The sequence below is a fragment of the Carlito syrichta genome, unplaced genomic scaffold (assembly GCF_000164805.1).
Source record: "Carlito syrichta isolate Samal-C Ts95f unplaced genomic scaffold, Tarsius_syrichta-2.0.1 Scaffold305204, whole genome shotgun sequence".
Taxonomy (NCBI): Eukaryota; Metazoa; Chordata; class Mammalia; order Primates; family Tarsiidae; genus Carlito; species Carlito syrichta.
In genome coordinates, this window is record NW_007249300.1 from 318,698 (window position 1) to 334,698 (window position 16,001).

General features: G+C 38.7%; 1 protein-coding gene across 1 annotated transcript in view; it reads right to left on the bottom strand.

Annotated features, from left to right (window-relative positions):
• MARCH11 (membrane associated ring-CH-type finger 11) overlaps nucleotides 1-16,001 on the bottom strand; it is a 115,668-nt gene that overhangs the window by 21,042 nt on the left and 78,625 nt on the right. The window lies entirely within an intron of this gene.

The following is a 16,001-nucleotide window of genomic DNA, read 5'->3' on the forward strand; positions in this document are numbered from 1 at the left end:
GAAAAAGTCATTTAAAATAACACACACTGGCATAACCATATGGGAACTATAAAATTGCATATTATCTGTTATTGGTACATTTTATATGCTCAGATAGTACAGACTTTTTATTACCTCCTGGATAATCCATGAAACATTTTTGTCAAGATTCAGAATTTATACCCAAATGGACTATTTTTGAAACTCACAAACTGTTTTAGCATACACTCTTCAAGGAGAAAAATAATCTGGTGTCTTAACTATCAATATTTAAAATATCATACAGTGCAAATGATCAAAAATCCTTCAGGGATGCCATCAATCTGAGAGGATTAATTAGTCATGTTTCCACTTTTCCATAGTTGAAACTGAAACAAAATTAGAATTGTATCATGGTTCGTCAAGAAACAAACCCCAAACAACCTGCACAATCTCACTCTACATGAAAGAGCTCTGGCTACTGCAACATGTGGTTTATCAAAAGAATTTCTAAACAGTTTGAAATAACCTTTTTAAAACTGAACTTAAGCAATCAGTGTCCATTGGATGAATCTGAAATTTTCTTAAACCTTTACTTACCTTAAGGCCAAATATATGCATCACCAAATGGCAAAATTATCACATTTTCCTCTCTCTCTCTCATTCTCTCTCACAATCTCTCTCTCTCTCACACACACACCATAAATAAATAATGCACATATAATACTTTAAATATGCATTTGACTTGGCATATTCATGGATACTATTAAATTCTACATCTGTTAACGACTAAATACCAACATACACTTGAAATATTTCATTCACTAAAGCCATTTACTTTATTTATCTTTTAAAAAACAGAACCAAACAAAAAATAAAGTTTGGTGAAATACTGCAAAAAAGATATTTCTACTCATTTCAATATAAAGATTCATTTATTGAAAAATGATTCTTGCATTGACAACTCTGAAGAAATAATAACTAAACTAGTTGATGCTATTTTGCCATTACAAATGAATCAGTGCTGTGTATTTCAAGCACACTTTTGAAGTTTTTTTCTTTTTGCCTAGTTTCCCGACATAATTTTAAGCACATTCACTCCAAAATGCCAGGTATCTGAATTTTTAACCGTTTTAAATTTTGTGTCACCAAACAAATGTGAAGTGTCAAGTCACTTGTTCTTTACTTTTGATGCCCATTAAAATTTGGTAAGCAATAAAGACAACTACCTACAGCTTCGTCTGTGCTGCACAGATATTCCCATGTCTATATGCATAATCTTAGCTCTTACTCTTTATCAGTTTATTCATCACACCAGATAGATAAAAACAAGGCATACTTTTAAGTATGGGCATCATGAGGCAAAAGCATCCAAGGTGTGTGTGTGTGTGTGTGTGTGTGTGTGTGTGTGTGTGTGTGTGTTGATTTTCACCAAGCTTTGGGAAATCAAAGGCGAGTGAGAAGAATTCACTAAGAATGGTCTTAACTGATATCAATTTTCCTTTTGCCAATAATTCTTATGAAACAATTGTAGTAGTGTTAAATTTGAACAACTCAATATTGTATAATTAATTACATGTAGCTTTGGCTAGACCTACTACTGAATTGACCCAGGCCTGATTGCATAATAGTTCAGTAACAACATGGTGGCTATAGCCATAGTGTGGTTAGGCTCTACTGGATGCTTGAATTTGTGAGGGCAGTAGTGACGGCTGGATGCAGTGGCTATGGTGTGTCCTGGGACACAGGACTCAAGTAGCCAAACTTACTCCAATATCTCAGTCTCTTATATTTCCTGTTTTGCTTCTGACAAAGTGTACTTGCTCCTTGACGGGGTAGTAAATGAGTGAAAGGAGAAACTCACCAGGAGCTAGTAACATTGACTGCACACTCACTTTGGAGACAACAAAGATAAAATGGCCTAAAATTCAAAGTCCTGGCAGTTTTCAGTGAATGTGTTTAAAATTATGTCAGGAAGCTAGAAAATAAAAGAACAGCCCCTAATTACAGTATGCTGAAAAGCTTAATTATTCACTTTCATCATAGAAATTTTTTTTGTTGTAAATATAGTAACTTGGAATTTTTGAAGCTTATTTTTAAAGAAGGACAAATTTTACAAAACCTATGGAAAGCTCCCTGAAATTTTTTGGTTTTATATCACTCCACTAATAGTGCAAATATGCAAACATATTTAAAAGTAAATAGATGCTTTTAATGTACAGATGGACCCTAAAATGAACACCATTTTACTGTATAGCTAATGAGAAGAAACCATTATAGAAACCAAAATTATGACATTCAAAGATGAACATAGGAATTTCCTTTTGAACACTGATATCATCGTGGTAATTTCCTTGCCCACTATGTACTGCCCTTTCTTATTTCTACCACCACATGCAAAAGGGGGGATTATTCTCATTCTTTCCATAGGAAAAATAATTCTGCTTTCCACCAGTAGAAAACACTCACCCAGTGCCTTTGGCCTTGGAAGGTGCACATTACCTAGTGGGCTCAGCCTCAAGGACCTGTGTTAATGGGCCATTAGTTTGGACAATAAAAGTGGAAAATGAGTCTCTCAGGGTTTCTTTCTCTACCCCGATGGAATCCAAGGCCTGGATCTAACTTTGTAAGGTTTTTTTGAAACTTGAGCAAAAATTTTCAGCCACTAAACACACTTTTCTCCTCCAAAGAGATATATAGATGAGAGACAGAGACAGAGAGAGAGAGAGAGAGAGAGAGAGAGAGAGAGTTTCATTTAACTTTCTTCCTACATTTGGAAAGGAAAATAAAGTAACAATAGCCAGGTTGGCTCTGAATAACTGGTATTGTTTAATTTCTTTCCACAATATGTGTGACTTATTTATGTTCCTGAAAATCCATTCACACAACAAACAAATTATTGTACCTGTTGTTCTCAGCAAAAAAGGGAAGCAACCGGCTCCTCTTTTGAAAGTTCACCCACATTTAGCTCACTAGAAGAAGTTAATTTCATAGCAATAGTCTGTATTTGTATAAGACCAATACATGCCAGGCATTCTTCTAAGAGCTTATATGCATTAACTCATTTAATTCTCACAACAACTTTATGAGAGATTTACTACTATTATCCCCATTTCACAGATAAGTAAACTGAGGCAGAGAGAGGTTAAACAACTTGCCCAAGGTTACACATCTAGTCAGGATCAGAGCTAAGATACAAAACCAGTCTGGCTCCTAGGTTAATGCTCTTCACACTTATACTAGATCACATTATAATCCTACTGAGCTCTAATAACAATTAATCACATACATCTCGGTCCCTGTGATACCACAACAATTCTTCTGATGAAAGCAATTCTCTGTGAGTCCTCACCTCTGTCTCCAAAGCCTCAATTCTTTCTAAAATGCCCTAATTTAAGTTCTGAGACTGTCTTCTATTGCCTTCAGAAAGAGCTTTCTAGCTGAACTTGCGGCACCAAGTCATTCCCTGTTCCTCAATGCCGTGCCTTGGTCTACAATTCTAACAAAAGGGAGCTTCCCTCTAAGCTTTATCACACAGGCTAAATGTTTGGCTCAGCACACATCCTCAGTGTCTGGCACACAGTTGTTGCAGAGAGATTTCTTAAAGGGATGGAGATTAAGAGAAAGAAAGAGGAGGAATGGGGAAGGAAAGAAGGAAGGAAGGGAGGGAGGAAGGTAAGGAAGGGAAAAATGGAGGGAGGGAGAGACACCACTCAGTTCAGCTTCATCTGATTTCTTTTTATTCTCCCAAATGCCATGTACAGTTTATTTCAGATCGTCGATGCCTTTGAGTATACTCCTTCCTCAGCATGCAATGCTCTTCTTTTTCTCGCTGATGATACATCTCATCCATCCATCCATACCTGGCTCCAATGCCATATCATCTAAAAAGCCATCCTTTTATGCCCTTCCTCTCCTAAACAGGAGCCCTCTTTCTGAACCCCCACAATCCATTATTTAAACTTCTGGTTAGTGCTGGCTTCTTCTTTGCTTCTCACTTGTATCTCAGATAGACACGAACCTTCTGTTGTCCATGGACTGCAGGCTTTCTGAAGGTAGAAACTGAGTCTCATCCCACCTCTCATTCATCGCACAGCTGAACACACCCAGGAAATGTTAGAAATAAATGAATCTGTGACATCTGTTCACACATCCAATTGCCAAATTCACATCATCTCTCTATCTTTCCATCATTGTCCACAGGATAACATCCTGGCTCTGGTCAAATCACCAGTTAGTCAAGAAGGGAGAATTTGAGCTCAGAACTCTGTCCCCAAAGCCTCAGTTCTTTCTAAAAGGTTACACTCTCTGACTCTTCTATATCTCTCTGTCTGCTCTAACTCCTTCACTCTGCTTATTAAAACTGACACATCTGGAAAAAAAAACACCAACATAGCTGGGGGAAAAACTGACATGTCTGGCATCTGAAAGGAAGAACAACTTGAGCACAATCATACCTATCTTGTGTTGTAGGGATGGGGAAAAAAGGCAACATATGCAAAAAAAAAAAAAATTACACTGAGTTCCAAAATCTGTCATATATTTTTCTAAATGGCATCATATTGAATCTGAAAGCTGCAGTTTATTAAATTAATATTCACCTGAAGAAGACAATCTCTTTAATTTTAAGGAAATTTTGAATGGAATTAAATAATTCACATTGGAAATTATTTTATATCCTCTTTATACCTAACTACTCAAAAAATGTGCCAATAAAGCCCACCGGTTCTACAAAATTTCAGACAAGGTATGTGGTCCAGTACTGGTTCTCCTTTCATATGGGGAACCATGTTAGTAGGACATTCTTCACCAGAAATCAGATAAGCACTCCAATAATGACTACAGACTGCTGTGAGGCTGTGGCAAATATTGTGATTTACCAGTAAAATCTGACTAATTAATGCAAGTTTATTGTTGCCTTCAGAGAAGAAAAGATGGAAGAAAAAGCTAGGAATTTTCTTTGAAGAAATGTCATAAGACTCAGAATTTCTTACTGTACAAATCCCTTCCAGGCAGCAAGATAAGAACTTGAGAAAAACATATACTTTGTCCGGTCTCTAGGAAGTTATTTAGAAGATGGTTCTGTTATTCCGTTGTCTGAAAGAGTTAATGCTCCTACTCAATTTAGAACCCAATTTCTTCCCTAGAAATAACACATGCTTGAAGGGAACTAGTCTGAAATCTGAGAGAGAGTAGGTCTGTTCAGAGTGCCTTAAATCATTCAGTCTGAGGTACTGTTTCATCTTTGTTTTTACAAGGCAGGCCAGATATGAATCATAAGTTAATAGATTTGTAGTATGATGATTTACTCTGTGCACTATGACAGGTGGGATTACTCACTAGTGTCACAGGAGAGAACACCTGCTCTTAAGAAGTGTCCTCAGAAAAACAAATTTAGCTAAAACTTATATTCAGTCATCCTTAGATGGTGTTTAAATTGCACCACTGAAGTTGGGATTTGAAATGCTGGCAGAAAACATCTCAATGTGTAATCAAGTTGACACATAGATACAACATTCAGTTAATTATATGCCCATTCTTTGTAGAACTGTATTTATAGGCTGCATATTAAAAGCGATTTCATGGTTTGGGATGAGTCTTTTCTGCTGCGAAAGCATCTTCATAAACTTATCAAGGCTCAGATTTTTGGAAAAAATCAGACAAAAGAAATTATTTTGCCTGAGAAAGATAAAATATAAACAACCTAGAAAAAATAATTTAAAAACATAAAATCACTTCTTTGGAAAATCAGTAACAATTGATTAAATGAAAGAAATGATATAGTGACTGATTCTAAAGATGAAAAAGTGACTATAATAACTTTATGCCAATTAATTCAATCACATAGATGAAATAGTTAAGTTCTTCCTGAATTTACCAAAACTGACTCAAGAAGAAATGGAATGTATTAATAACTCTATGTAAAATAAACCAAAGTTGTAATTAAAAGCCTTCCACAAACACGATAACAAACATTTTTAGAACCAGATGGTTTCACCAGATGTTATCAGACATCTAAAGAAAAAAATTGTATCAATCTTACATAATTCTCTGTCTGAAAATAAGAGGACAGATATTTCCCAACTCATTTTTCTGAGGCCAGCACAACTCTGTTAGCAAAACTTGATCTAAAAAATTTACAAGAAATGATGAACCTCAAACCAATATTCTTTATAAACAAGGGTTTTAAAAAATAGTCTACAAAATATTAGCAAATTGAATCCAGCAATATACAAAAAGAACAATGGAGTATGTGTGAGTAGGGTTCATTCTAGGAATGTAAGGTCAACATAACATTCAAATATCAGTCAATGTAAATGACCATATTAACAAACTAAAAAGAAAAATATCCTCTCAACAGATGTGGCAACATCATTTGGCATAGCCCCATTCATGATGAAAACTAGGAAAAGAAAGAATACTTCTTAATCTGTAAAGGGCATCTACAAAACACAGCTAGAATCATACTTAACTGTAGGGAGGGAGGCATGTTTTCTTTTCTCGGGTCAGAAAATAGGCAAAAATATTTAACCTTATGACTTCTATTCAGTATTGAGCTTAATGTCCAAGTTGATGCAATGAGGCAAAGAATAAAACAGAGAAATAGATAAAAGATTGTAAAGGAATAAGTATAAAATGTCTCTGTAGATCGCATGATTATCTGTGTAGAAATTCTAGGGAATCTACAAGAAAACCTAACAAAATTAGTGGATCAATTCAGCAGAGCTTCAAAATACAAGGTTAGTAAACAAATATCAATTGCATTTAAATACCAGCTGCAAAAAGTTTGAAAATAAAATTATAAAAACATTAATACACAAAAACCCAAAAATCATAAATGGCTTAAGTCTACATTTTTAAAAGATAATCTACAAATCATTGCTAAATAAAATTTTTAAAGACCTAAATAAACTATAGTTGTGAATTAGAAGACTCACTATTGTTCAGCTAACCATTCACTCCCATTAAAACTTTGAAAGTCAAAATAGAAGCAACATGATATCAGAAAGACAGAAGTTTTTTTGTTCACATTTTTTTTAAAAAAACACCATTCATTCTGAGTGATCATCAATCAGTTGATGTAAACCAATCTAATATTAATTCATGAGAAAAGAAGATTGTTGATTGCAATTTTTACAGGAATTAGAATTTCCACAAGAAACCCTCTTGACTGACTTTCCTGTGTGAATCGATTTTTGCTCCCACTTCCTCAGCTGTTGGTAAGGCATATTCTTTGAGGGATGGTGCCTTGACCATAGATGGTCACTTTGTTTAGTTAAAATGCCTGGAACTAGATTATGCAACCAATAGAAAAGCAGAGAGATGAATGGGCAGCTCCCCCTGTATAGCAAGGAATGTTGTGAGAATTTTGTGTTACTGTACAGAACTTAGAATGTCAATGAAAATGTTTCTTCCAGAAACATGGAAATCCCAGGAGGTCAGACGAGCCATCTCCCAGGAATACTGCAGTATTCTCAATGTGGTTTGCAGCCCAGGGAGAAGAAACTATGCACCTTGAGGAGAGGGTTATGTTGGGGGATCCTGGGATAAGCGGCCAGGACCATGAGCCTGTGTCCCAGGAAGACAAAGTAGGAAGGGAATTTTCTTTCCCCAAAAAGGAAGTCCCTGGCAGAAGCTGGCCTCTTAGAAGACTTTGCTCTGGTAAGGAGATTCTTCCCAGCCTTCCTCATGACTATTGGGTTTAACTGGAGTGGACAATAGGAATAGGTGAGGGCCAGGGGAATAAAGTCCTGGATTAATCTGGAAAAGGTGAAACTGGCCCAAGGCCATAGGGAACAGCAAAGGAACCAAGAATACTGGACCAGGTCAGAGTGATCAGATAGTCTGGAAATTTCCAAAATTCAACTCCCTTGAGGGATAAATTAATACAAAATGAAGGACGGGTTATCAAGTAAGAATCGAGACCAGCAGGGTCCAGAGGCCTAGAATAGGGAGAGATGCTGAATGTGACAGGGACCCAGGGAGATGAGCCTTCCAAAGAAGTGCCCACCTAGAAAAAACCCTCCAGCCGAAGCAGCCCTTTATCCAAACACCAAGCCTCTGGAAATAAGAGACTGAATCCTGTAGACTCTCTTATGTGACTGTCTCTGGATTCACAGAAAGGAAGTAGATAGTCATCTGCATTTTTATTTCATTACTGCTTTCAATATTCAGTATTCTTAGAAGGAATAAGGATGCTTAGTTGGAAGTTTACGTCTAACTGAGAAGAATCCTTGGAATAACAATATTAACGGCAGCATCAACTGTGTTAACTACCTAACAAGAAGCATTAAGTTAGCAACTACAGGGTACTGAGTCCATATAAGGAAAACCAAAGATTCCAGAACTCACTCTAGAAAAAAGCATATTTATTCCTCCATTTGCTTTCTTTAATTCTTTCAGAAACATCCGTATCTCATCTTGCAACACTAACTCTTGCTTAATCGCTTTGTTACAGATTTCATACTCATCAAAGGCTTACTAACCCATATTTAACACTCCAAAGTTGAAATAAAAATACATTTTAGCTCTTCAGTTTTCAAGAGCTCATGCTGCCTTTCCCTTCTCTGTTTTAATTGTTGCTCATAACAAAAGCAGGTGCTATCCATTATTTCAAATCAAGGAAATTGTCCCCTAAGTATCAACTGTCTAATATAGTTAGTCTTGGTAACTAGATTTTGTCCCACATGAATTAAAGGTGTGTGTCTGCATATAATGCATTTTTATTTCATTACTGCTTTCAATATTCAGTATTAATTATGTTTGCATACGGGCTCCCCAGGGGAACTCCATTTAACTAATTAGTAGGTGGTCATAACTAGATTTATTTCTTCTCTCCACAAGGATTTGAAAGCTACCTTTGCTAAAGGAGCTTATTAAAATTCTCAGCAGGCTATTGCTGTCTTTAAACTTGCTTTTGGAGCAAGATTTTAATGGAAAGGAACTACTTCCCACTTGAAATACTTCAGTTCATGTGGGCCAAACACCGTATGTTCTCCAGGTGGTCAGAACAGCACCCTTGGTGATTAGGGACCAGAGCCTGAAGTAGAGCATCCCTTACATGGAATTTATGCAGAATCTTTTACAACATGGCTTTCTCTTGGCTATGGGGAGAAAGCATACAGTGCCGGGACAATCCAAGAGCTGTGAATGAATTCTACCAAGCAAGTCATTTTTCTCATAAGGGCCTCAATGTTCTTCTCTATAAAATGACATTTGACATGGAAAAATGTCCCATGTCATAAATTGGAAGAATTAAAATTGTTAAGATGTCTATACTACCCAAGGCAATCTACAGATTTAACGCAATACCCATTAAATTACCAGCAGCATTCTTCTCAGACCTGGAAACAACAATACAGAAATTCATATGGAATCATGAATGACAACAAATAGCCAAAACAATCTTTAGCAAAAGAAACAAAGTGGGAGATATCACACTTCCAGACTATACACTTTATTATAAGGTTACAATAATCAAAACAGCTTGGTATTGGTACAAGAACCGGCATACAGACCAATGGAACAGGATAGAGATTCTGGACGCAAGACCTCAATTTCTCAACCAAATCATCTTTGACAAAGCCTCCACCACCAACAACCACTGGGGAGAGGAGAATCTATTCAGTAAACGATGCTAGGAAAACTGGTTGATCACATGCAGAAGATTAAAACAAAACTCTTGCTCATCGCCATACAAAACAACCAACCCTCAATGGATCAAAAACCTAAACGTAAAACCTCAAACTGCAAGAACCTTAGAAAATGCAAGAGACACCCTTATGGAAATTGGAACTGGCAACCAATTCCTGATCAAAACCCCAAGTGCCCATGCCATAAGAAATAAGATAGGCAAGTGGGACCTCATCAAACTGTCAAGCTTCTGCAAAGCCAAAGAAACCACCAAGAGAGTGGGGAGACAGTCCATAGATGGAAAAAAATATTTGCCAACTGTATATCTAAAGGCCTAACATCTAGGATCTACAAGTAACTTAAATATGTCAAGAAGAAAAGAAAAAAGCAGCCCTATTAAAAAGTGTGCAAAAGAAAGTATGCAAAAGATATGAACAAACGTGTCTCAAAAGAAGACATATGAGCAGCCAACAGATACATGGAAAAACGCTCAGCCTCACTAATCATCAAAGAAATGCAAATCAAGACCATACGGAGATACCATCTAACTCCAGTCAGGATGGCCATTATCAAGTTAAACACAACAGATGCAGAAGAGGATGTAGGGAAAAGGGAACACTTCTACACTGTTGGTGGGAGTTTAAACTAGTACAACTTCTGTGGAAAATAGTGTGGTGATTCCTAAAAGATCTAAAAGTCAACCTCCCATATGACCTAGCAATCCCCCTTCTGGGATTATACCTGGAGGAACTCAAATCATTCTATAAAAAAGAGGCCTGTGCACACGTTTATTGCAATACAATTCATGATAGCAAAATCATGGAGCCAACCGTGCTGCCCACGGATTGGATTAAAAAAAATTGGTACATATACACGATAGAATATTATGTAACCATAAAGGACAAAATTATAAACTCCATAGCAACTTGGATGGGTTTAGAGTCTGTAATACTCAACGATCTATCACAGAAACAAAGAACTGAGTACAACATGTTCTCACTCATAAGTGGACCCTGAACAATTATCATAATACTATAAGAAAGAGATTGGCAGCAGTGGGAAACTGCCAGGGGATAGGAGGGGGCACACTTCATCAATAAGGGTACATGGTCTCAAACCAAGTGACGTGGAGACCAAAGTGAGTCCCAAACTTTACCTGTACAGTGACCATTTGTATGCTTAACCCTGAACTGTACCCCACATCTTTAAAATAAAAATTTTTTTTAAATATATGTCCACATTAGCTTTTCATCAGAGACAATTTGGTAAAATATATTAATATACCTTAAACAAAAAAATGACATTTAATATATCTTAGGATAATTGTGTATGAATGCCTCTAAATCTTGCTTTACATCCTTAATTAGGCTTCTGGAGACTGAACCAATGGTGATAAGACCAGAAAGTGACTGAGTCAGTAACAGGAAGGACACAGCCCATCAAGATGAGTGTTGAATGTGTGCAATGACTGCAATTACACAGACCTGAGCTTCACTTCATTTCTTGGTTAGAGAAGTCACACCGTGGGATGACACCATCACCCCACCCATATAAAAGCACACATGGAATTCTTATCCCTTTAAGTATCTGATACACATAAATGTATTCATTCACTGTGCACTTACTGAAAACCTGGTACATGCCAGACCCTATAGAAGTCACTAGTGTGTGGAAACATTTCTGTTCTCATGAGATCACAGCCCGAGTAGGAAAACAAAAAGAAACACGAAACTCTACAAATCACAATGCAGTATGGTGCATACTCATAGCAAAACGTGAACAGGGCGCTTGGTGAATGGAGAACTTGTTTCTGCTGCGGTCATCAGGCAAGGCTTCCAGAACAAGTGCTTTGCTTGAGCTGAGTTTGACAGGTGAGTAAGAAGAGGTGGTGAGGTGGAAAGAGAGCTGAGGACTTGGGGAGACATGGGAAGGACAGACAGGAAGAAAGATACACAAAGGAGTTGCTGTGTTTGGGAGAGTGAGGCTTTTATTGTTGCTAGATAATAGAATTCATGTGGGCAAGTATTGGGGGCTTTCAGGATTAACTAAAGAGTCCGAATTTTATACTAGAAGGCAACGATTATTGCATAATCAGGAGAAAAAACCAGGTCTGATCATGACAGAATGTCCCAGAGAAATCGCCCTGCCTAGTCTTGTTCTCACTTCCTGTATTTTCCAGAGGTGGTCAAAATACATCCTTACCCAAGTGTTCTTCTGCCATGTGGCTCTTACCAATCCTCATCAAGGAGTAGTGCCCATTTCTCCACCCTCCTGAGTCAATGCTTTGATCAATAGCATACGGCAGAAGTGACCCTATATCAATTTCAAGCTCAGATTTTGGCAGTCTGGCATCCTCTGTTTTCTCTCTTAGAAGTCACACCATGTAAGAAGTGTGACTATTCTGAAACAGCCATACCATGAAAAGCTCAGGCCACACGGGAGAGGTCCTGGGAGATGAGACGCCATGTGGAAAGGGAGCCCAAGGGGCACCAAGAAAGCAGACATGCGAGTGAAAAGGCTGTCTTGGAAGTGGATTCCCTGGTGCCAGAATCCTGAGCAGATACCACAATGATCACAGCAAACCACCCAGTGGAACCCTTTCGGGCCACAAAATCACGAGCAAAATTTAAAAAGGCTGTTTGAAATCACTGAGTATCTTCACATCATGATAATCACATAAGCAATAGGCTAAGATTCAGAAAACCCAGCTCTTGGTATATCCCCAACTCAGTCAAGTCATCCAGCTTCTCAACCCCTTCTTTTCTTCCTCTTTAAAAATGTTGCTGATGGCCTCTTCTGCTCCACAAGTCCCTGGAAAATGCTCTTTATTATTGAACCTTCTCTTTCTTCCTTTCCTTTCACGCCCTCCTCCCTCTCTTTCTCAGAATACTACAACAATTCTATAGGAATTCTATAACAAAAAGCCCTTACATGCATGAGGGATGTTTGGGGGGGTGATGAAATATTCTAGAACTGTATTGTGGCGATGGTTGGATTGTGTACTTAAAATGGGTGGATTTTATTCTATGTAAATTATAACTCAATCAAATTATTGTTTAAAGCCTTGAAAAAAAAATCCTTAAAATAGCAAAGCGAGTGAAATCATTGGGAGAATTATTTGCTTGGTTGGTATGTGTTATCTTTTACTTGAAGTGCACTTGGTTTTTAAAATTAAACATAACTCCTAGCACAACCAGAGAGGGAACTCCAAAAGGGTCATTTACCTAAACAAAGTCTGCTCTACTTCTCTCTTGCTGGAAGGCTGCAGGCTGGCTAGCAAGTTTGAACTCTGGGGTCAAAATGCAGTTCAGGTCTGATACTTCACCTCTTCACTCTGTGATTTTGGGCAAGAAGGACCTTATTTTCCTCATCTTTAAAGTGGGATCACAGCAATTATTTCATTAGGTTGTGGTGAGGATACACACACACACACACACACACACACACACACACGTGCCTACACTATATACCACAGCGCTTGAGTACATGAGCGTTGTTCATTTAGCAGTAATCTCTTCAAAGGCAAAACAACTCTAACTGATAACTTCTCTGAGAAAGGCAAATCCTTGAGTCTTCTTCTACTTCTACATGCTTCTAGACGAATCCAATGGAAAAATATCCACGAGTACATCTGAGCACGGCTGCCCGGCCCAGCTCTCAGTTAAACCCCACATCATGTCTGCTTCCTGACTTCCTGCCATGGTGGTTTGCATAACACTTTGCTTGAAGTGCAAAGAAATCCTTTCCACTAACATAAAGAACTGTGAATCTCTTATGTGAGATCTGGCATCTCATTAATCCCCAGAAAGGAGCGGGAGAAAAAGGGATAGCTAGGATATTTTCTTATATTTTATCTTTTGCTTTGAGCAATGTTTTACGCAGGTGACTTGTTTTGACAGCACAGAGGATCTCAAAAGTCACTTTAACTCCTAATTCGAGTCCAGCTGTTCTCAACCAAGGGTGATTTTTGCCCTATCCCTCTCTATCACTGGGGGATATTTGATAATATCTGGAGACTGTTTTGTTGTAATTACTGGAGATGGTGCCACTGGCATCTTGGAGGTGGAGGCCAGGGATGCTGCTAAACAACCCATGGGGCACAGGACAGACCTCACAACAAAAATCTGCCTAACCTCAACATTCAATAAAGCTAAGGTCAAGAAACGCTGCTCCAGTCTATCACACACTAAGACTAAAGCAGGTGCTGTGTTTGGATGGTAGATGTTCTGGTTGTATTCTCTTTGGAACTTTAAAGCATGCTCATCTTTTAGAAGAAATGAGGGGAAGGAACTTAATTCTTGTCAAGATAATTGCACTCTGTTTCCTGGGAAACTTCGCAGCAGTGACGCCCAAAGTGTGTCATGGGTCAGCCAGCATCCTGCATTACAGAGTGACCGCGTCCAGAATGTGTTTGAGAAATGGGGGTTGCAGAGAGCATGATGTCAGATGGTGACTAATGGGCTGGCAGGCTCAATGTGACTAGTTAAAAACATGTCCAAGTTCTTTGTGGTTCTGAATGCAACAAACTATGTGTAATATGTACAGCACAGCATACTAATTTTTGGGAAAAAAAGACTCAATGAAGCATTGATAATGGAGTAAAAGGCACATCACTTAAGGAAAGATTTCTTGATAACATAAGATGTATAGATAGATGATTGATAGAGATACACTGATAGACAGAGAGACTGAGCTAATAATCCTCATCCAAGGTCAAAGCCAAGGCTACTATAACGTCCACAATGCTGCATAGCCACTTTATGTTGTGTCATCATACACAGTAACCACCCAGATTAGGAGCTGGCCTTTTCTGACACTGATTCGGAATTGGAAGAAAGCTGTCAAGAAAGATGAGGATGACGCTAATATTCTGGTACCAAACAGCTTCTGGATCTGACTTTATGCCGCAAGAGAGGAAACTGCCCTACAGACTAAATGACACAGCTGTTCTGGAGAAAGGGTCGTTCCTCAGATAAGAGAGGAAAGCTAAAGCAGTCTGGTTCTGAAGTAAACAGTGGGCACGGATGAAGAATGTGTTCACTGAGGACAGAATTCAGCCTATTGAAGATCTGCGCACACACACAGTTTGGAGCTTGTCCTCACAAGGACACAGTTGGAAGGAGGCGGAAAGTTCCTTGAGGGCCCTTCATTCTAAGGAAAAGAAAAAGTGTCCCCTGCAGAGAAGTTAACGGCCACCGAGCTGGCTATGAGACATCAGTGCAACCACTGGAGTTGTCCAGTGCCTACATCACTCTGCCACAATGCCTCTAGGTTTACCCAGAAACCTCTCTCATTCTTGCTTGGGTCATCTTCTCACTCTTACCCATTCTTTTCTCTTTCTTAACTCTTTCCAAGGGAGCCGGCCCACTGCTCATGGGAGCGGCAGAAAACACCTGTCCCATGAACATTAGAAGTGGCCGGGCCCAAGACTGCAGTTGAGGCGTGTTACAAAGTGTCACCTGTGCTACTTCTTATGACAGTTCAGTTTATTCGGAATCATTCCAAAATAACAAACATTACAGAAGAGCTGCATATGAAAAAAATCCACATGACAACTGGACCACCTTTTATGCAACTTAGGGAGGAGATTTATCTGATATAAGATGTGAAGGCACATTTTCTTAAGTTTTCTCTTTCCCAAGAGATACTCAGAGTGAAAAAAAAAATAAGGGATTTGGAGAAGAGAGGAGGGCTTGAGGGAAGCACTATTGATTTTAAAAAATCAGATTACCATATTATTGCTTTCTAGGCAGTTATGTCCCTATTAAAGAATAATTTACTCTTCAATAAACTTATTTAACAAAAGCTTAGTGACTGGAAGTCTTGCAGTTGAGCATGGTTTGCAAATAAAGGCGACTTATACCACCCAAATAATTAATACATTATGAAGCGGCTATCAATATATTAAATGTGCTTCCTACTAAAAGAAATAAGCCTATATCTGGGCATTTCTGAGCTCAGAAACAGGAGAGGGAGGGCAGGCATAAGGTCGCAGCAGTGGGCACAGAATTTGGAAGGCCAGGGAGAGGAAAGGAACTTGCTGGGGGTGGAAGGGTTCTCGGGGCAGGACAAGTTCCCAGTGGAGAAAAAAACAAAGGACCAAAGGACCAGATGTGTTTACTTGCAGGAGGCCCAGCCAGTCTGAGGCAGGGGAGGGAGGATAAAGAGGAGAGTACAGAGCAAGAGGTTCAGAGGGAGCACCAAGGCCATGAGGTGGCCCATTGGGCCACCATGATCTTTGGAAGCTACTCTGGCCATCCTTTACAAGGCTGGGGAGTGGACAGTGGACAACGCAAACCAGGGCTGGTGAATTTCCAGGTACTGAGTCACATGAGAAAGCTCCTGCAGTTGCAGAAGAGGAGCTCTGCTTGGAAAGCTTTATGGAGGCCACATCTGTGAAATGTGTCTCT